Source organism: Vipera berus (genome assembly GCF_964194415.1).
Source record: "Vipera berus genome assembly, chromosome: 1".
Classification (NCBI taxonomy): Eukaryota; Metazoa; Chordata; class Lepidosauria; order Squamata; family Viperidae; genus Vipera; species Vipera berus.
Window position 1 is genome coordinate 206,128,756 of NC_138202.1, and position 21,980 is coordinate 206,150,735.

At 39.9% G+C, this 21,980-nt stretch overlaps 1 protein-coding gene across 1 annotated transcript in view; it reads left to right on the plus strand.

Moving 5' to 3' along the window:
* FGF18 (fibroblast growth factor 18) overlaps nt 1-21,980 on the plus strand; it is a 142,502-nt gene that overhangs the window by 50,697 nt on the left and 69,825 nt on the right. The gene's annotated exons all lie outside the window — the stretch shown is intronic.

The following is a 21,980-nucleotide window of genomic DNA, read 5'->3' on the forward strand; positions in this document are numbered from 1 at the left end:
TGTTCCCTAAGGTACTCCGGCCCCATGCCATGAAGGGCTTTGAACACCGTTACCAGTACCTTGAATCTCACCCGGAAGACAACTGGCAACCAATGCAGCTCACGGAGCAGAGGTGTAACGTGGGAGTATCGGGAGACTCCCAACACAACTCTCGCGGCTGCATTCTGTACCAGTTGGAGCTTCCGGGTGGTCCTCAAGGGCAGCCCCATGTAGAGAGCGTTGCAGTAGTCCAGACGAGAGGACACGAGCGCATGAGTGACCGTGCACAAATCATCCCGGCTAAGATAGGGCCGCAACTGGCGCACCAGGCGAACCTGGGCGAAGGCCCCCCTAGTCACAGCTCCTATATGGTCTTCCAAGGTGAGCCGTGAATCTAGGAGGACTCCCAAGTTGCGAGCCGTATCTACGGGGGGTAATAGTTCACCCCCCATAGCCAGAGGTGGAATGTCCGAATAAACCCGGGATGAAGGTATGCAAAGCCACTCAGTCTTGTCGGGGTTGAGTTGAAGTCTGTTCCTCCCCATCCAGACCCGAACCGCCTCCAGGCAACGGGACATCACGTTGAGGGCATCACTGGGGTGGTTTGGGGTCGAAAGGAAAAGTTGGGTATCATCAGCGTACTGATGATACCCAACTCCAAAGCCACGAATGATCTCACCCAGCGGTTTCATGTAGATGTTGAACAGGAGAGGCGAGAGGACCGACCCCTGAGGAACTCCACAAATGAGAGACCTCGCGGTCGACCTCGCGGTCGAATGATGAGTTTACCCATCAAGCTGTCTCTCTATTAAGGGCCCTGGATACTACTAGAACCCCTTTCACACTGGACCATCCAGCCATAGTTAAGAAAGAAAAAAGTGAGCAGCAACAAGGCTATCTTAAATATCCCACTCTTACTCTTCGTTATGGCTATAGAAGGACAATTTAATATTGAGATGATGCAGTATGGTGGTTTAAAAAAATCAGACAAAAGTAACTAAGTTACAAGGTCCACACCTCATGTAACTATTTATTTATTTGTTTCGATTTATATACCGCCCTTTTCCCGAGGGAAAAGTAGGAAAACCTGCTGGTCATAATCTTTTAGCCTGATATACTTCCTAAGGCTGTTGTTTCCTTGAACTCCTGAAGATAACATGGAACAGCATGTACTGAATAATAGCCAACATTACTACATTTCCCACATGGTATCCCCTTATGCAAGGTTAACTCTCCAACTAATCATATGGATCAGTCATGATGGAAAACTGAACCAGCTTGGCACTGGAAATTCCCTCTGTCACTTGATTGAAGAATTAGGTCCCATTCTTCCATCTGTTATTTTTGGAAAGCCCCTTCCCTTGACTTCTCTGTGCCAACTGTTTTGTTTTATTTGGGCTCACGGGCATTGTAAAAGCCTTCTGAAAACACACGAATGACCACTGGCTTTTTTCAAGGATAAGACACCCCTTTTCTAAAAATGAGAAGTATAGCCAGGGCCAGATAAGAGAAAGGCATCTTCAGCTTTATTGTCTTAAGTATGTGGAGTGGAGAAATTACAGTTACTTGGTGGAAATAACATCATACATGTGTTTGGAGCCAGGGAAGCAATATTGTTACTTAATAATTTTTTCCGCTTAAGAACTTTGCACCATTAGTTCATTTCCTCATCCCTTGGACTGTGTCTCACCATTTGTCACTATAAGGTGGATCCAGCATTGTCCAAATGTTTTAAACACATATTTGAACTTCATGGAGATTGGACTGGCCTTGAGGTTTCTGACTTGCTGCAGTCTGGATTCTGCTGGCTTTGCTAGGTGAAAACATGGGGCAATAAGATTCTATTTCTGGTTACATCCATTGATGATGCAAAATGTGCTTATTTTCATGTAAGTATGTAAAATGATGGAGCCAATTGTGCAAGCTGTTCGGCACAACGCTTTGCAGAATTGGTTCTCTAATTCCTCATGTGATATACTTATATGGGCTGGGGCAGTGAATCCCAAGTTTCTCTAGACATTATTGAGCTTACAACATCTAGCACGCCCTGTTAGCAAGTGGTTAGATAACAGAAATTGCACTGCATTGAGATTTGGAAAACCATCAGATCTCCATCCCTGATACAACTCCCAAGCAAGTGATTAAAAAGTGATCCAGCTGTACTTTTGGAAATAAGTTGCATGGAAGTTATCACAATGTGAATTTTCTTCCTATTAAGCTTGCAAATCACATCCGTCCACAAAAGGATCCAAATCTACCACGTTCATAAAGACAGAATGGGAATATTAGTGTAAACAGGAACTGGAAAGGAGGTATATGAGGGCATGTTTCAATACGTTATGACAAAAGTTGGGTTTGTATGCCGATAACCCTTTCCCATTGTTTTTCAAGTATGAAATCCATTTGTGATAATGAGTAGCTCACAGAATTTATTGCCTTTGTGATTAATAAGAAAAAATGCTATAAGGGTTTTTTTAATGGTAAGCTGTATTGTTCTTCATAATTAGTGTTTTTGTGTCCTGAGATCCATCCCCGAATGAAAAGAAAATTAAAATGTAAATCAATAAATATACATTCTAGTTCTATGCCAAAACGTATTTCCAAACTTTTCTCTTTTGTCATGAAGCCTGTCGTCTTGTCTAGCATGTTCTGACTAGGCACGGTGGAACACATCTCTATTGTCAAAGGTACAATCTAGGTCCTCAACTGATCACCTGTTCCCCCCTCCTAGGCACGTAACCTGAATTTATGTGAGCATTTATCAGAATCAATTCCTGATAGACACCTGGCTCTAAAACCTGGTAGGTTGACCTTCCATTAGACGGCATCGGTAGTTGCTTCATGTACTAGAGGCTGATACAGTGTCAACCATGCCATGTGGCCTGCTCTGTGACCTTTAATCCTTAAAAATCTCAAACCTTTTTGTTATCTCAATTGCAATTTTCTTACAAAGATAGGGGCTTTACTTTTTTCTGGACTTCTAGTCTTATCGATGTCTATCTTATGATTTGCACTCTGTAATTTGCTTAAAAACTATTATGATTATATCTGGAAAGTTATTATTTGACCCCTTTAAGTTCTTGGCAGGTTGGCTCTCTTTTTAGTGGAAATTCAGTTGTTTTTCCTCATTAAAGGCATATTTGGAAAACCTTGGGATGGAAGTTTAAACTTGATCCTTATTCTCAGCATCCCCATTCTCATGACAGATGACACTATTTTGGATAATACTCAATTGAAAATTGCAAGAAAATCTTTTTTTCTGGAGTCCTTGGGCAAAAAAGTGGTATTAATTCTTTAGGTTTGCTCATTGTAAACGAATCTTTTAAATCATGTGCTGTTTTGCCAGAACAATTTGAACAATGGCATTATATTAAATTAACAGTCCACTCAGCTGTACAATTTCAACCCGATACACTAGCAGCGTCTGAACCCCTAAATATTATTATTGAAAGGAGTTTTGGGAGATTCTAAATTTACAATTCATGTTTATATAAAATTAAAGAATAATAAATCAGATATTGGTAATCTGCAAGAATTTGGGAACAGAATGTCCCATGTTAACAAATCAATTGAAGTGGTTTTAAAGAATGTGAAATATGTTTCCTACGATATTAGAGTATGCAAAATTCTACAAAAGTTTTCCTTTTTTAAAATATTTATTGGACTCCTCAAAGGGTGTTCAGAAAAAGATTCCTTGTCAAACTTCATTATGATCTAACTGTATTATATTGAAGGAGATTTTGACATAGGACTGAAGCATGTTCTACAATTTTCCTGTTTTGATTATCAGGTATTTAATATCCCTAAATCTGTAAATATGATTTGGGAGAGGTGAATAAGTGGTTTAAAGATATGAATATGGTATAGAACTATACAATAAAAATTTGGAATCTATCAATTTATATAACAAGTTTTAGATTTATTGTGCTTGGAGTATATCAAAATAATTTATTTTGTTATGATGGAAATATATTGTTATTCCAGCTTTAAAATGTTGAATTGAAGATAGATGCTCACCCTCTATCTCTATGTGGACAATATCATTTAATTTGATTAAAGTTTAATGAGTTATATAAAAGTGGAGCTATTTTCTTTCTTTAATATATTGCATAATGTCTATGGAGACATTCTCAGTCATCCAGGTCATGGTCATCCCAAAGGTCCTTTTTCAAGAGGCAACTGGGCAAAGTTGCCTCTTGAAAAAGCACCGTTGGGACTGCATAATGTAGTATGTGTATTTTTCTCCCCTTTATTCTTTGAATTGTTGCATTGTGTTTGCCTTTTTTTTCTTACATAAGCAACACAAGTAATTAAGTAACAATAATAACCTATCCCTGTGCCTCTATAGACTCTGTAGGGGGAACATCCCATTAACTTTTCTTTGAAAGAAGGGGTTCATGGCATGCTGAAGAACTGAATAAACAGTGCCACTTTTCCAGTCCAGTTTATTCTCAGTTTTTTTTAAAAGAGACATGGAGAGAGAGAGAGAGAGAGAGAGAGAGAGAGAGAGAGAGAGAGAGAGAGAGAGAGAGAGAGAGAGAGAGAGAGAGAGAGAGAGAGAGAAATATTAACTCAGGAATAAATAGGTACTTTGTATATTAGGGAGAATTTCAGGTAGAATTTGGGAGCAGACTCCGGAGCTCCTAACATTAGACTATTCACATTCTGCCTGGCCAGTATGAAGTTACACAATTAACTCTTTGCAGTTTTTTTTTTAAAAAAACACAGGACTCCCTGGGACACACTTGGTCTCCCACAGATGCACATGCACGCACAATTGCACCACTAATCTTGTAAATCCTGAAATGACCTTAAGAAAATAATGTGGGGATTGAATCCTCCTTCATGATTTCTATCTATGAATTTTTTGAAGGTTGCCCATCATTTTTTGCTTTAGGTCAATTTGATGCTGCTGAAGCATTGCAACGTTGTCTTGCTGCTCTCCTTGTATAAGGTAAAAAAGTTTGCTTGGTAATTTCCACTTATTGCAACCAAAAATGTGTCTTCAAATTTATCTTGAAGCATCAGAAATCAATTCCCTTGTCAGGATAAATCTGCCTCCCCAGAGCAGGCAGCTGTTACATTTTTTGCTTAATAATAATAAAGTTGGAAGGGGCCTTGGAGGTCATCTAGCCCAACCCCCTGCTCAGGCAGGAAACCCTATACCATTTCGGACAAATGGTTGTCCAGTCTTTTCTTAAAAACTTCCAGTGTTGGAGCATTCACCGCTTCTGGAGGAGAACCTTTCTGTTTTTAAGAGATGATCTCATGAAAGAAGCAGCAACTGATATGAACTCTTTTCCTTTATTTTATTTTTTTATTTTAATTCCATTTATATCCCGCCCTTCTCCGAAGACTCAGGGCGGCTTACAAGCTTAGCAGTAAGCCAGTGAAAACACTGTGTGGCCAAAATAGTTTTGCCTCGCCAGTTCTTATTTTTTTTATTAAGTTTTATTATAAGGTAAAAAATATAGAAGACTTTCTTTGGTGCAACAGATTACAAAATAATGCAACATCCACTTTTTGCTTTTCATTTTGCAACATTTCAAGCCATTTTTATAATTAGAAAATCATTCTAATCTTCAAAATCTAAAATCAAAGTTTCATTTTTTTCAGCTTTGAGCAAAAGTCCAGAAGCAGTTTCCAAGCAGAAACAAAACTAGATAAATTCTTTTCTTTAATGAAAACAGTCCATTTTGCCATTTTCACTAACAGCATCACCTATTGCCTTCTCACCCTTATAAATGTCCTCTAACCATACCTTAACAAATACTTTTTAAAAAAGCTATTAAGTAATAGATGGCCTAACATTTAAATTTAATTCATGCAAATCTGTCACAGTTTTTGTGGGTTGAATGCGTCCAATCCAGCCAAGCCATCCCATGATAGGGTGTGATGAGAAACATCTGTTAAAATGAGAAAAATCCTATAAAGCTATCTGTTTTATTCTTCTCTAGCAGTTTTACTATATATCAGTATATTTTTATGAGCTTGATTCAACTAATTTGCATAGTAATTCACTTTTTTTAAGAAAATGCACAAAAACATATATTTTATGTTCATTTCTCCATACATATGCAGCTTCCAAATCATACATTTTGGAAAAAAATTCCAATAATATTTTGCACACTATACATTTGTGTCTGTCTGTCAGTTTTCCTGTGGAATATCAAACTGCACTGCAAAGCTCAGATAAGCACTTATTTCAAAGTATTATGAATATTTAGTTTATATGTGAATGTAACATTTACATTCAAATAGAACAAAATGTTTTTTCCTATTATATTGTATATTAACTGTGTTATTTTTTTTTTTAAAAATGTCCCACTTTCTGGCTTTCAGCACTTTCCCCCTGGTTTAGTAGTTCTTAGTGTTAGTCTAAGCAAATGTTTGCTTAATTTCTTATTGTTCTTTATAAAGCATCCCACCAGGCTCAAGGTTGACTCAGCCTTCCATCCTTCCGAGGTAGGTAAAAGGAGGACCCAGATTGTTGGGGGCAATTAAGCTGACTTTGTAATAATGCCGCTGGGGGGGGGGGCGAAAGCCCTAATAAGCAGGCATATACATAGAATGAAGGCTACTGCTAAGCTTGTAAGCCGCCCTGAGTCTTCGGAGAAGGGCGGGATATAAATGGAATTAAAATAAAAATAAATAAAATAAAATAAAAAGTTCTTAAAGCCAGTTTTATGGACAAACATGAGATACATATGCATCTTTTCCTTGTTCTGGAAACATCATGGGATTGTTCTCTTTCTGATCTCAAAATTCTAGAATCTAGGGCTGTGTTACATAGTTTGCTGAATGTCAACACAAACACGTGGGGAAACTAAATGCCCAAATAAATTATATGAATGCAGTCTTCTGATGAAAGGGAAAGTGATTCTGAAACTTAAAGGGCTATGACAGATTCTGTTGGGCTGATGAAGTGTTAGGCTCAATGGCGCTTGAGTATTCACCTGACTTGTTCTGTTGTATTTTGAAGAAATGTGGGAAATCAAGTAGATCTATTTTACCAGGCAAATATTGGAAAGTGACCCACAGTGTGTGGCCTTCCCCTCCAATTTAACACCGTAATCTCAGCTGGCCATAGTGACATGAATTACTGATTTCTGCTATGTCTCCTTTGACCTGTTCCATGCTGTGTCATGAATTACAGCACCTAACCTTAATCTGACATCTTCCAGAGTTGTCTTCTTTGATTCTCTAGCCAGTATGGCCAATTCTCCAATCCTCTTTGACTGTGCCACAAAATAGCAATTCATTAAAAAAAAATCACAAAATTTCAGGCACTACAGTTTTCTAATCGGCAGACACATCCAAAGATAAATAAGCAATGTTCTGTCAAATAGATTGTGATAATAATAATAATAATAATAATAATAATAATAATAATAATAATAATAATAATAATAATAATAATAATAATAATAATAATAATAATTTTATTTGTATACCGCCCTTCTCCCGAAGGACTCAGGGTGGTGAACAGGGCAATAAATACTAATACAAGAATACAAAAATTAAGAAAAGATTAAACAAGTGCCCAATCCCTTAAAACAATAAGTTAAAATACATTAAAAGCAATAATAAAACCCAAAACCCATCAGGCCAGGCTGGCTTGTTCAAACAAGTAGGTCTTAAGATCCCATCGGAAGGAGCGAAGGTCGGGCGCCGTCCAGAGCTCAACCGGTAAATGGTTCCACAAATCCGGTGCACAGAGAAGGACCTTCCCCTGGGGGCCACCAGACGGCATTCTCTGACCGGTGGCACCCTGAGGAGGCCCTCTCTGTGGGAGCGCACTGGGTGGAGGGAAGTTGATGCCGGCCGCAGGTGCTCCCTAAGATACTCCGGACCCATGCCATGTAGGGCTTTAAAGGTCATTACCAGCACCTTGAATCTCACCCGGAAGACAACTGGAAGCCAATGCAGCTCACGGAGCAAAGGTGTAACATGGGAGTATTGGGAAACTCCCAACACGACTCTCGCGGCTGCATTCTGCACCAGTTGGAGCCTCCGGGTGGTCCTCAAGGGCAGCCCCATGTAGAGAGCATTGCAGTAGTCTAATTGAGAGGTCACGAGCACATGAGTGACCGTACGCAAGGCATCCCGGTCTAGATAGGGCCGCAACTGGCACACCAGGCGAACCTGGGCGAAGGCCCCCTTAGTCACAGTTAATATATGATCTTCTAAAGAAAGCTGTGAGTCTAGGAGGACTCCCAAGTTGCGAGCCCTATCTACGGGGGGCAGATATTTGCTTTTTGTTCCATTGTTTAATTCTATTTTTTTTGAACCACAATTATGTTTGCCTCTCTTCTTCTGCAACAGCAACTCTGATAGGATTATGATGGGGTACAAATGAAATAAATAAATGTAATAAAATAAACTCATACCTGTGCTATGATATTAGAGCCTTATGTATTTACTTAGGGCATAAGCATGTTGTGATATTATTAGAAGAAGCGAAGGCCACATTTAGTATTTTTCTTTTTGAAAGTTTTCATTCTGCCAAAACGGTAGAAGCAAATAACCAGTTCTTTGAGAAACCATGATGCATTTTGAAAGTTTAGTAAGTGGGTGACTGGAATTAAAATCTAAGGCTGGGTTTATTTAAATTATCTGAAACAAAGATATTGTATAATATACTCATGACCTATAGCTGGCTGAGAATTTGGGATGCTGTAGTTAATGTTGTCAAAGGGCATCAAAATGGGAAAGACAACCATAGTTGGCCTCTTAATTAAAGCCATTTACTGTGGCTGTTTTATTTTGTTTCTATTCAATTGGACACTGCACAGAGAAGGCGCTGCAGTTTTTGTGGCAAGGTTTTTCGTTACTACCTCCCTAAGTCTAAGAGAAAGGGACTGGTCAAAGGTCACCAGCTGGCTTCATACCTAAGGTGAGATGAGAACTGACTGTCTCCAGGTTTCTAGCCTGGTACTTTAACCACTGCACCAGATGGCTGTTTTAAACATTCTCAAATATGAAAATAATTTTTTAAAATATTTCCCTCCTCTATACTTCTTCAGAATGTTACTGATATTTTCTGCTATGAATCTGCCCAGGTGCTTAGATCAGCGGGAGAGACCCTTTTGAACAACCCCCACTGTCTGAAGTTTGTCTGATCAATATGCAGGACAGACTCTTCTGCTGTGGCTCCAGACTATGGTATGGACTACTCACAGAGATGTGTTTGGCTCCAACTTTCCTAAAATTTAAGAAAAGTGATGGAAACCCATCTTTCCCCCCCCACCAAGCTTTTAATAGTTAGCAGAACTAAATATCAGTTTTGAAGTGGATGTTAATTGTACTGTTTTTGTTCTTTTATTTTATCATTTGTATTTTTAGTTGCTGTAAGTGGAAAAGTGACATATATATTTAAATAATACAGGGAGTTCTCGGCTTGCAACCATTTTTTAGTGACCATTCAAATTATCTGAAACAAACAAACAGCGGCACTGAAACAAGTGACTTATGACTGACCTTTTTTCACACTGATGATCATTGTAGCATCTCCATGGTCATGTGATCAAAATTCGGACACTAGGCAACTGGCCAAGTGTATTTATGAGAATTGCAATGTCCCGGGGTCACATGATCACTTTTTGCTACCTTCTGAAAAGCAAAGTCAATGGGGAAACCAAGATTCATTTAATGACCTTAGTAACTTAACAATTGCAGTGATTCACTTAACAACTGTGGCAAGAAAGGTCATAAAATGGGGCAAAACTCATTTAACAACTGTCTTTCTTTTTTTTTAATACAAGTTTTATTGATTTTTTAATATTTACATATACATATATTTGTGAAGCAATATGGTGGTTGGGCAGTCAAAATAACAAATAACAAGTTGTAAATAGTTCAGGTTACATCAACAGGGATTCCCTCTCTGATTCCCTTAGTTATCAAGTAGTCAAAATAGTCAAGTTAATACACTTCTAGTTGTACCTAGTCAATTAACAAAATTTTCAATATATTTTCACTAATACATATCAATATCCTGTTTTTAAATTTTATCTAATTGCAATAGCGTCGGAGACGGGGCCTAGAGAGCCGTTGGAGATCCAGTCGATCCGAATCCGACCGGTTGCGACTAAGAATCCACACCAGGTCTTATCTCGCAGCGATAAGGGTGGCAAAATCCAACTACTTTTCCACCCTCATCGCGTCCGCAGATAATCGCCCGGCTGCCTTGTTCAGAGTGACTCGCTCCCTACTGAACCAAGAGGTGAGGGAGGAACCCTTGCAGGGTCGAGCCGAGGAATTCGGTCAATATCTGTTGGATAAAATCGCTCGGATTCGAACCGGCCTGGACTCCAACTGGGCAGAGTTGGAAGAACAGGACATGGACAGTCTTGTCGACGTCATCTGGGAAGAATTTGATCCTGTGACTCCTAAGGAAGTGGACAGGATTATGAGGAGGTTGAGCTCCTCCACATGCTTACTGGACCCGTGCCCTTCCTGGCTGGCTTATGCGGCTCGAGAGGGGACACGAGGCTGGTTTCTGGCGGTCATCTCTGCTTCTCTGAGTGAGGGTCACTTCCCCACCGCCCTGAAGGAGGCGGTGGTGAGACCTCTCCTCAAGAAGCCCACCTTGGACCCATTCTCATTGAATAACTTTCGTCCAGTCTCCAATCTTCGCTTCCTTGCGAAGGTTGTTGAGAGCGTGGTGGCACATCAACTTCCTCAGGTCCTGGATGAAGCGGTTTATCTAGACCCGTGCCAATCGGGCTTCAGGCCGGGCTACAGCACGGAGACGGCATTGGTCGCTCTGATGAATGATCTCTGGAGAGCCCGGGACAGGGGCCATTCCTCTGTCCTAGTCTTATTAGACCTTTCGGCGGCTTTCGATACCATCGACCATGGTATCTTGCTGCGGCGCCTCAGGGGACTGGGAGTGGGAGGCACGGTTCTGCGTTGGTTCTCCTCCTTTCTCCAGGGTCGCTCGCAGTCGGTGCTGGCAGGGGGACAGAGGTCGACCCCGAGGCCTCTCGTTTGCAGAGTCCCTCAGGGGTCGGTCCTCTCGCCTCTCCTGTTCAACATCTACATGAAACCGCTGGGTGAGATCATTCGTAGCTTTGGAGTAGGGTACCATCAGTATGCTGATGACACCCAGCTTTTCATCTCAACTCCAAACAGCATCAGTGATGCCCTTGACGTGATGTCCCACTGCCTGAAAGCGGTCCGGGAATGGATGGGGAGGAACAGGCTTCAACTCAACCCGGACAAGACTGAATGGCTGTACGTACCGGCAAGCCAGGATACTCAGATCATTCCACTCCTTAACATCGGGGATGAGTTACTACCCCCTGTTGATAGGGCCCGCAACCTGGGTGTCCTCCTAGACTCGCAGCTATCCCTGGAAGATCACATAGGAGCTGTGACCAAGGGGGCCTTCTCCCGGGTTCGACTAGTGCGCCAACTACGACCTTATCTGGACCTGGATGCCTTACGTACAGTCACCCATGCCCTTGTGACCTCTCGCCTAGACTACTGTAACGCTCTCTACATGGGGCTGCCCTTGAGATCCACTCGGAAGCTTCAACTGGTGCAAAGTGCAGCGGCACGGACACTTTTGGGGGCCTCCCGATACTCCCATATCACTCCTCTCCTCCGTGAGCTGCACTGGCTTCCGGTTGCCTTCCGAGTGAAATTCAAGGTGCTAACAATGACATACAAAGCCCTACATGGCATGGACCCGGACTACCTATGGGAGCACCTTCTGCCAATGTCAACACCCCACCGTCCTGTGCGCTCCCACAGAGAGGGCCTCCTCAGGGTGCCACCGCTCAAGGAATGTCGGCTGGTGGCCCCCAGGGGGAGGGCATTCTCAGTGGGTGCGCCAGCCCTCTGGAACTGCTTGCCAACCGAAATCCGGATGGCCCCCGACCTCCGCACCTTCCGGCGCGACTTAAAAACTTACCTGTTCCAACAGTCCGGCCTGGCCTGATAGCTCTAATTGGGGTCCCAATTTGTTTTTACTATTGTTTTTCACTATTGTTCAATCTGTATACCTACCTTACTCTGTACACCGCCCCGAGTCCCTCGGGAGAAGGGCGATTTATAAAAACAAACAAACAAACAAATAAATAAATAAATAGAATATCCTAGAATAGCCTATAATATACGAAAGAAAGCTTAATTTTGGGGTAACCCACAATTCCCTATTTCAATAAAGAATAATTCTCTTGTCTACAAAACTTACATTGTTCATTACAAAACATTCTTATGTTTTACCATTAAAATCTAGTTTTCATCTTAACAAATCACCAATTATTAGAAGTATATTTTGTATCTTAACCATTCAACAATTATTAAAATACTATCTTTTATATATAAAATTCTAGATTCTATAATATAGTTCAAAAGTAACAACTAATATATTCTATAAGTCATCTTAACCGTACATCAATTGTTAAAATACTATCTTTTGATATATCATTCCAAATTCTATAATATAGTTCAGAATTATATTCTAAAAGCTTACTTTTGTTTTCCCTTACAGATCTAAAAACTAAATGTAGAATCAGTTATATTTTTTAGAGATTCCCCTTAATCCATTGAAAGGTATTTTTATACTCTATCTTTAGGAATCCCAAAAGAGAAACAAGTTTTAAATCTAACTCTTGCCTTCCTTTTGTGCCAATCAGGCTTCCCTCTTGGCATCTTTAAACTCAAATGTATCTTCCTTTCTTCCTATAGCCCTTATTTGAATCCAGGGAATGTATCCAAATGTCAATTTTGCAAGGAAAATGTCCCCTTTGTAGCCATTGTAGTTTTGCTTTGATAGTTCAGTTTTTGATGATTGATGTAATATAGTTGTCATTAGATCAGTCAAGTATTTTTGTTCTTCCAATTCTATCTGGGTTAGGTAGAAAGTAGTAGCTGGTGTTACGGTTGTCATTTGATTAGTTGAATTCTCAATATAGTGTGTTTGAAGGCCTTTAGTGTCTTCACTCTTAGTATTGCTTTCTTCAGGTGCTGTTGCTTTTTGAGTTGTAAGTTTTGTAGTTGCCATTAAAGTTTGGACTTTAAGGTTTTCTGTAAGTTGCTTTTGTTGTTCTTTGAAATCTCATATAGTAGTGTTAGTTTCCACTTCTTCTATTTGGTTTTGGGTTATCTTTTCCGCATTTAAAGTCAGAATTTGATTTGGTGGCTTTGAGTTGTCAGATTTTTCTTGCAGTTTGGCTTTAATTTGCTCTGTCATTGCCAAAATCGTGTCCAGTATCAGTTTATAGCCAAGTGGTGGGATATATTCATCCATTTCGTTATTGTTTGCAGCTAAATCTTCCATGGAGGCTATTTTAATAAGAATCAAGGATTATCCACCTCCAAAAGAGTTGTTTTCAGTGCCAGTTGTTCCCACACTTAACTTTAAGAATAATGTCAAGGACAGCTCTGTTATTCAGTCAGCTCTCACAACAGAAAAAAGAAATTTAGTTGCTGTACCAAGTTTTGCCACAAGATGTCAGGGCGATTTTTGACCCTTTTCAGGGTCCTCCAAAAAAGAAAGAAACGGACGACAGGAAGCGGACGGTTCCTGCGCGTCCGGAAGCGCCACGTGCGCAAACCAGAAGCCAACAACTGTCTTTCTTAGCAACAGAAATTTTGGGCTTAATTGTAGTCGTAAGTTGAGGACTACCTGTAATAACAACAACAACAACAACAACAACAACAACAACAACAACAACAACAATAATAATAATAATAATAATAATAATAATAATAATAATAATAATAATAATAATAATAATAATGGGGTGCTTCATAGCTTCCCACATGAATCACACAGTTTGTTTGGAGAATACGTATTCCTCCTGTTAAAAATAGTTACGACGGTGGATGGAAAAAAGAAGTTTGTTCATAAACCTTCCCTTGCTTTTTGCTTTTGTTTTTTTTTACATATTTGCATAGCTTTCACAGCCGTTGTTTGATGCTTCATAATTAAGCCCATTGTACACAACTAACTGAACTTTCCAGGATAGATCAGGTTTCAAAGTTTATGTAGTAACACAATCCTGCTGTGGCTTGAATGGCATTCTGTTACAGAGTTAATTTATGAGTGTATCAGGAGAATATGTGGAAAGGAGCCTTTGCAAAAGATATTTTGATGGGATCAACATTTTAAAAGAAATCAGTTTAAAAAAAGAATGATGAAAAAAAGAAGCTAGGGATCAATATTCCGATATGACTTCTATGGAACATCAGGATTTTTCTTTTAATATGTAGAAAATATTAATAGTTAAAAGTACAAGATGCAGCATGTTTGTGGTATTGTTTAATTCACAGTATACTTAGCTCAATGTGATAAAAGAAAGCAAAGGTTAGAATGACTTAATTGTTTTGAATGTCATTCCAATCCGGAGAGGACCCATCAGCTTCTCCATCCTCCAAAGGTGTCCTTCTAATTCTGTCCCATCTCATATTTCTGAATTCTGGCAGCTGAAGGGAGGTTTGACCCAACAGTCAGCTTCTTCTTCCTGTTCAATTTCAGTTTCATCTCCTAAGTGCTTTTTACTTAGATTGCATTAACAAAGATTTTTCAAGGGAGCATCATTGAATTTCACTTACCCAAAAGCACTCCAATCAATGATGTAGCAGAGCAACTCAAATTAGATTCCAAGTTGGCTCCAAAGAGAAAAACAATCAACAGAGATGAGAAGTTTTCATGTAGGATGATACTGCATATCAGAATTCCAAACAATTGGTAAAGGGGTGGGGTTACTGCCAAAGACTAATTGATTCAGGAAAATGGAGTCTACTTCTTCTAGTACGTTGTCAGATACAATACTCCTCAAAATGTTCTCAAAGTTTACAATCAATTAGATCCTCATCCAATGTGCATTAGATTCCTGTTATTGATGCTTACTGGAAGGATTTTTCAGATCGCAGTGATGAAAATTTGGATATTGTATAGGTTATAGTTATGTTTAGGTATCGTAAATATAAATGTAACTGTCCAAGAAAAAACACGATGAAGAGGACATAAGTGTGATGAGCATATGGAAGATTGATAACCCCGCAAAGGGGGATGGTGCAATTGATGCAATGTTAACTATGCCGTTTGTTGAATGTGCATATGAATATAAAGTTCATTCATAATTATTACAAGAATGCCATTATTATTCTCTTATAAAAAGGAAAAGGTAACAAGGATGAATGTATAAACATGGGGATTTGCTTGTTAAGAGTGCCTGGGAAAGCATTGCAGAATCTGACAGAAAACATATGAGAGGTAACGACAAATATTTGAGAGCAAAGTATAGATTTTTGCTCTTTAGCAGTTCACTGAGAAACTTATGAATGGGCAAAGAGAAGTTTATTGTTATTTAGAGAATGTGTATCATAAAGTGAATAAGCTTCTATAATGTAATATATTAGATAAGTATGGAGTTGAGGGTTCATGCTGAATTTGATATGTGATGGAAATAATGAGTATACTAGAATAAATTGAATATTTAGCAAATGGTTTTTTAAATGTATTTATCAATAAATGGGTAAGGAATGCTCCTAGTGTAGAAGTATATTGATTGGGAGTATTAATGCATTTTTATATGCAGACGATACCTTGTTGTTGATTGAGAACGAAATTATTTACAGGGAATATTAAGTATCTTATATCATGCAGTGAAGTGAAAATGTATGGAAATATATAGTGCCCTGTGTTGATGTAAACCAGATTTTTTTGGTTGCCTGTCTTTAATTCCTGTTGTTCACCATTTCTTATTCTTTGTCAGTATTTTGCATAGCAAGGACTACCTTAAAAAGAAATACCAAGATTGAGAACCAAATTATTTGCAGTGAATATTAAGTAACGTATATCATGCAGTGAAGTGGATGGATCAGAAAATTAATGTATTGAAGACCAAGTTATTTCAGTTTGATAGGAAAACAGAATGAATAATTGCACATTTTACATAACCTCCCCCAAATTAAAGCAAGGAAATGAATTTGTGTACAGTCTCAGAATGATTACTAAAAGTAGGAAGATGAACAGAGAAATGTTAAGATGAACATAGGCTGGTAGAAGAGTGATCTGTTGTAGGGAATGGATATTTGTCAAAAGAAGTGAAAATGATTGTGACAAGAATACTTGGCTATATGAAAGTGACTTGGGTATATCCAGAGAATAATAAAAGCGAGTTTTATACGATGGAAGTGGGGTATTTTGGGAGTGATAAACTAAAAGAAATTGGATTAAGAATGAATAGGTGATGCAGGGATGTTATTTAACCAGGTTTTTTTCCCAGGCACCTCTCCACTTGGCTTTTAATAAAACACGGTAGGCAGTGTGCTTAAAAGGGGGCAATGACCTTGACCATGCAATTGTGCCTGATAATACCAGCTCAGAAGTTTCAGGATTTAAGATGAATTGGGACCCTTCCCCCACTTCCTGGAGAACTGAAAGGATGACACTCCAGGAAGCTAAGTGAGCATATTGGTTCTGCTGGCTCTACTTCCCATGGCTTGGCTTGCTCTGCCCCTTGCCTGCTTAGGAAAAAGTGGTTATCTATATCAGATAATATCCTTCAGCTGATGAAAAAATGTAGTCTGGATGTAAACATAAGAGAGAGTGAATGAGGATGGGATTAGAAAAGAACTGTATGAAGAAAGAGTGAATAAGATGCAAGGAAGGAAGGAAGGAAGGAAGGAAGGAAGGAAGGAAGGAAGGAAGGAAGGAAGGAAGGAAGGAAGGAAGGAAGGAAGGAAGGAAAGAAGGAAGGAAGGAGGGAAGGAAGGAAGGAAGGCACATGAAAGTCATGACTAGATGGTGTTGATGACATTCTGAAAAAGAGCTGAGAAGTTTAAAGACAAAAGGAAATTGGTGAGGCGGGTGAAAAAAAGATGGTCTGCAATGAAAAGAATTGTATGGAAATATATAGTGCCCTGTGTTGATGTAAACCAGATTTTTTTGGTTGCCTGTCTTTAATTCCTGTTGTTCACCATTTCTTATTCTTTGTCAGTATTTTGCATAGCAAGGACTACCTTAAAAAAAATAGCAGGATGCGTGTATATAGGCATAAAAGTATTGAACGAGGGCCTTACTTGGATGCTGATGGAGGCCTTTTCTAAGTGGAGCGTTTTAATTGAAGATACTCAAGCCTGAAACAGTTATTTTGCAAGGAAAGCATGTGTTCTATTGCGTTTAGTTACATTTTAATCATCCCTTTTAACTTCATTCTTTCTTTCGAACTGGATGTAGCATTCAATGCTATTGCCCTTCTGTAGGAGCAAAGGCATGATGTGAAAACCTCAGTTCTCACATTACCTACGCTACCTCTGAAAAGATCACACAATGTAACTCTGTTGCTAGCCTTTTCTGCACCAATCATATGTTGGCTGCCTGTAACATGTGCAGTTAAATTATAGAAGCTGTTATAAATGATTTGAGGTAGATCTGTGAGAGGTTTCTTTTTTAGATTTAGTGGTTTTTTTTATTGTGATGAAAAGTGGTGTTGTGTCATCATCATTTTTCCAAGAAGATGTTCTATGATGCTCACAAAGGTCCTATTTCTTGTTGTTTCATTTCTCTCTCACACACAATCTGAGGTTTTCATTGGTTGGGTTCTGAAACTTTACTTCTCACATTAGCCATACTCTGGTTCCCCCAAGAAATCTGGCAGATTGAATTCTGTGATTTAAGGGTGCCATTTAAGATGATGATCGCTGTGTTTGAGGATTGTCAAATAATTTCACAAGTTGTGTTCACCCGATTATATAAACCACTGGTGCCCCAAGATTTTATTCAATCTGAGCAAATTGCTTTGACTCTCTTTCTCTTATCCCATTTTTGCTTCTTGTCTTCACTCTTAACCACTGTTGGCTTGTGCCTAACCTATAAAAGGTAAAGGTAAAGGTTCCCCCGCACATGCGTGCTAGTCATTTCTGACTCTAGGGGCCGGTGCTCATCTCCGTTTCAAAGCCGAAGAGCCAGCGCTTGTCCAAGGACGTCTCCGTGGTCATGTGGCCAGCATGACTAGACACCAAAGGCGCACGGAACTCTGTTACCTTCCCACCGTAGTGGTCCCTATTTTTCTACTTGCATTTTTATGTGCTTTCGAACTGCTAGGTTGGCAGAAGCTGGGACGAGTAACAGGTGCTCACTCTGTTACGCGGCACTCGGGATTTGACCCGCCAAACTGCCGACCTTCTGATCGACAAGCTCAGTGTCCTAACCCACTGAGCCACCGAGTCCCTTAGGAGGTAGTAGTTGGATACATTTGGGAGGGCCAAGGGCAGGAAAGTCTGGTGCGTGCCATCCTTATTACTGTGCCTACCTTTCCCTTTATTTTCCACCTGGTAAGGCTCTGGCCTTTATAGCATCACTGGTTGCCATGGAAATCACCTCAAATAGTTTCCAGTACAGTTCAGGAATTGCAACAGGACTCAAGTCATCCAACAGTATGCCTAAAGAAAGAAAACAGGAGAGGAAAGTATAGTTGCTCTATTTCTTTGCTAAGTAACAATGACGGGAGCTGAGGACTGGGCACTTACAACCATTGCAGGATCCCCGTGGTCACGTGATCAAAAGTCAACTGCTTGGCAACTGACTCATTTATTTTTTATTTTTTTATTTTAATTCCATTTATATCCCGCCCTTCTCCGAAGACTCAGGGCGGCTTACAAGCTTAGCAGTAGCCTTCATTCTATGTATATGCCTGCTTATTAGGGCTTTCACACAAACCCCAAGCGGCATTATTACAAAGTCAGCTTAATTGCCCCCAACAATCTGGGTCCTCATTTTCCCTACCTCGGAAGGATGGAAGGCTGAGTCAACCTTGAGCCTGGTGGGACTCGAACCTGCACTAATTGCAGGCAGCTGGTGTTACTTAAGGAGGCATCAGCCCACTGCTCCACCAAGGCTCTTCATATTGATGATGGTTGCAGTGTCCCACGTGGTCAGCTTTTGTGACCTTCTGACCAGTAAAGTCAATGGGGAAACCAGATTCACTTAACAACCGTGTCACCAACTTGACAGCTGCAGTGATTCATTTAACAAATGTGGCAAGAAAAGTTGTAAAATGGGGCAAAACTCACTTAACAAATGTTTCACTTAGCAACAGAAATTTTGGTCTCGGTTGTGGTTGTAAGTTAAGGACTACCTGTATTCATTGGTCCTCTCGGTCACGTGCAAGTAAGTCTTTAAACACAGAGAGACACACAGATATACATGTTACAATTTGTATTATGAGCCTATAGCAGTTAACTTCATTACAAAAATGGGTCATTGTTAAAAAGGTTCTCTGTAGCCAGGGCTTTTTTTTGTCACAGAACGCTCAGAACGGAGTTCCGGCACCTTTTTTGGATGGAACTTTGTAGGGTAGGCAAGGTGGGTTGTATGACGTGTGTGAGTTCCGACACCTTTTTCTTTTACAAAAAAATCACTGTCTGTAGCCCAACTATGATTCCATCAGCAACCTCAACCTAGCAGTTTGCTGATGAAGGTTGCTGCAGTTAAGATTGGAAAAGAAAATGGCATAGCAAATAATAATCTGTTATTTTTCAAGGCACACCTGAAAAAAAAAACACCTCAGGAAGCGGCTTTGCAAATTTTCTAATTGACAGAGTGGAAATCTGCCCAAACCATGAAAACAAAATAGTGATTACCCTACTTTCCAGACGATGGAAAGAGACATCTTAGATATTTCATGTTGACGTTGCTGAGATAATTTTATATGTTTGGAAGGTCATAAAGGAAATAATTACTATTAGGCTGGTGCAGTGTCTGGAAGCTAAAAGAAGTGTTTTTGGAGTATTAAAGGGACACATTGCTTTACTTTTTGAAACCAGAAAGAGCCCTAAATGGAGAAATATTTAATTTTTAGAAATGAATCTCCTTTAAAAGCAGAGACATCTGAACCCTTTTTATATCCTTTACATTGTTAAATGCTTTGGTAGAATAAGGCAACCCAAATGGTTTGTGTGAAGGCCACACTCAGATTCCTATTCATTTTTTTGAAAGCATTGCTATCCTTTTGCAGCTAGTGAAAATAAAATATTCATTATATTCAAGGTTACCTAGAATGGCCATTTTGACCACTTACGCATTCTTAAGAGAAAATGTGACATTAAGAAAAGGGGACAAATGAGGATAGAGCTTTCCACAGCACTCATGTATGTGTATGCGAATTTGTTTCTTCTGTGTAATTTTGGCAAGAATACCAAAAAATGTATGAGATTTCAGTGTTCTTCTTAGATCTACATAGGATTGTTGGGGGGGAGAAGGGAGAGGAGGGTGCATCTTGAGTCTGGATACAAATAAAAGTTCGATTGATTTTAAAAACTGGGGGAGAGGCACTTACAACTTTGCGTGTTCTTTTTCCTGCACAATAGCAGGCACATATTTCATCATACATGAGCTCTGGTTCTTTCCTAAATTACTTGGAGGACATGTAATCATTGGGATCATCCAGAAATAGAGTTTTGTTTGTTTTCATATTGAGCTGCTCTCTTTTTTTGCTGGGCATAATAATAGGCATATAGTAGACTTGATTTGCTTGATTTTACAACATTGTGATGTCAACATGATCAGGAATAGACTTTCTGGGAGCCAAGGAAATACACTGATGGATGCTGGCATAAGATTTGAGTTGGACTACCTGTAGCTTCCTGGCACTGTCATTGAACACAGTGTTTTGATAACTCCATGCTTTCAGATGGAATGAAAAGGAGCTTCAACGTAGTAACTTCTTCTCCACCGGAGAACTTAATGGGGTTGTGGAGACCAATGGCATGTCCAGCCCTTCAAGCTACTTCAGACAAGAAACCAAAACCATGACTACTAACACTGCCTTTATTTAAGGTTATCATAACAAAATATTGCAAGTCTGAACACATTAACTTTCCAGGTAAGATCTTCGCAGAGATAGACTCCCAGAAATTTAAAGGAGGAAACTCTCTCCACACAATCCTCCCCGATGTAAAGTGGGGAGGAACTTGCCCCACTTTACATCGGGGAAGATTGTGTGGAGAGAGTTTCCTCTTTTAAATTTCTGGGAGTCTATCTCTGCGAAGATCTTACCTGGAAAGTTAATACAACCCAGGTGGTCAGAAAGGCCCAACAGAGACTTCACTTTCTCAGGGTCTTGCAGAAGAACAGAGTAGAACAACGGCTAATGACCCTCTTTTACCGGTCTACCATAGAGAGCGTCCTCTCGTACTGTATTGTGGTTTGGTATGCTGGTCTGACAGCTGCGGATAAGAAAGCATTTCAGAGGGTGGTGAGCACAGCACAAGACATTGTGGGCTGTTCCCTGACACCACTGGATGACATCGCCAGGGCTCGCTGCCTTGGAAGAGTGAGGAAAATTCTCAGGGATGACTCACACCCTGGACAGTATCTCTTTACTCTCCTACCATCGGGTAGGAGATATAGGAGTATAGCCAGCCGCACCAACAGGCTGAAGAACAGCTTTTATCCATGGGCTGTTAGGCTTTTGAACGGGAAATAATTTTATAAACTTTATGCATGATTGACTTGCGAGGCCGGTGTGTTGTGCAATTAGCTCACATGGTGTAATAAGACGGAGGGTTTGTGTCACTGTAAGTTGGGGGTGGGGGCACGAAGGGAGGCTCAGTCAATCTCAATGTATACATGGTTGTAATTTGACAATAAAGGTTCATTCATTCATTCATTCATTCATTTCTTTTCTTTCCTGCCTTTACTTTCCAGAGAACTTGGAAGATGCTTTCTCTGGTCCCATTCCTTCTGTGGACTGAGATGTCTTTTAGCTGACTGTTGCCCTAGCTGCAGCTGTTCCTTCTCCTATCATTCAAGGATATTCTCACAGACCAGGGGCAGGGAACTATGGCCCCCACTGGCTCAGGAATTCTGGGAATTGAAGTCCACAAGTCATAAAGGGCATTACAGGGCAAACAAAAAGCAAGCAAACAAAAATCAGCTGAGTACAGGCAGGAACATTTTTACTATAGCATGGCAGAAAGTTGTGGGACTCATTCTCCCACAAAAAAACCCCCCATACCTGCCATGGCTGCCATTTTTC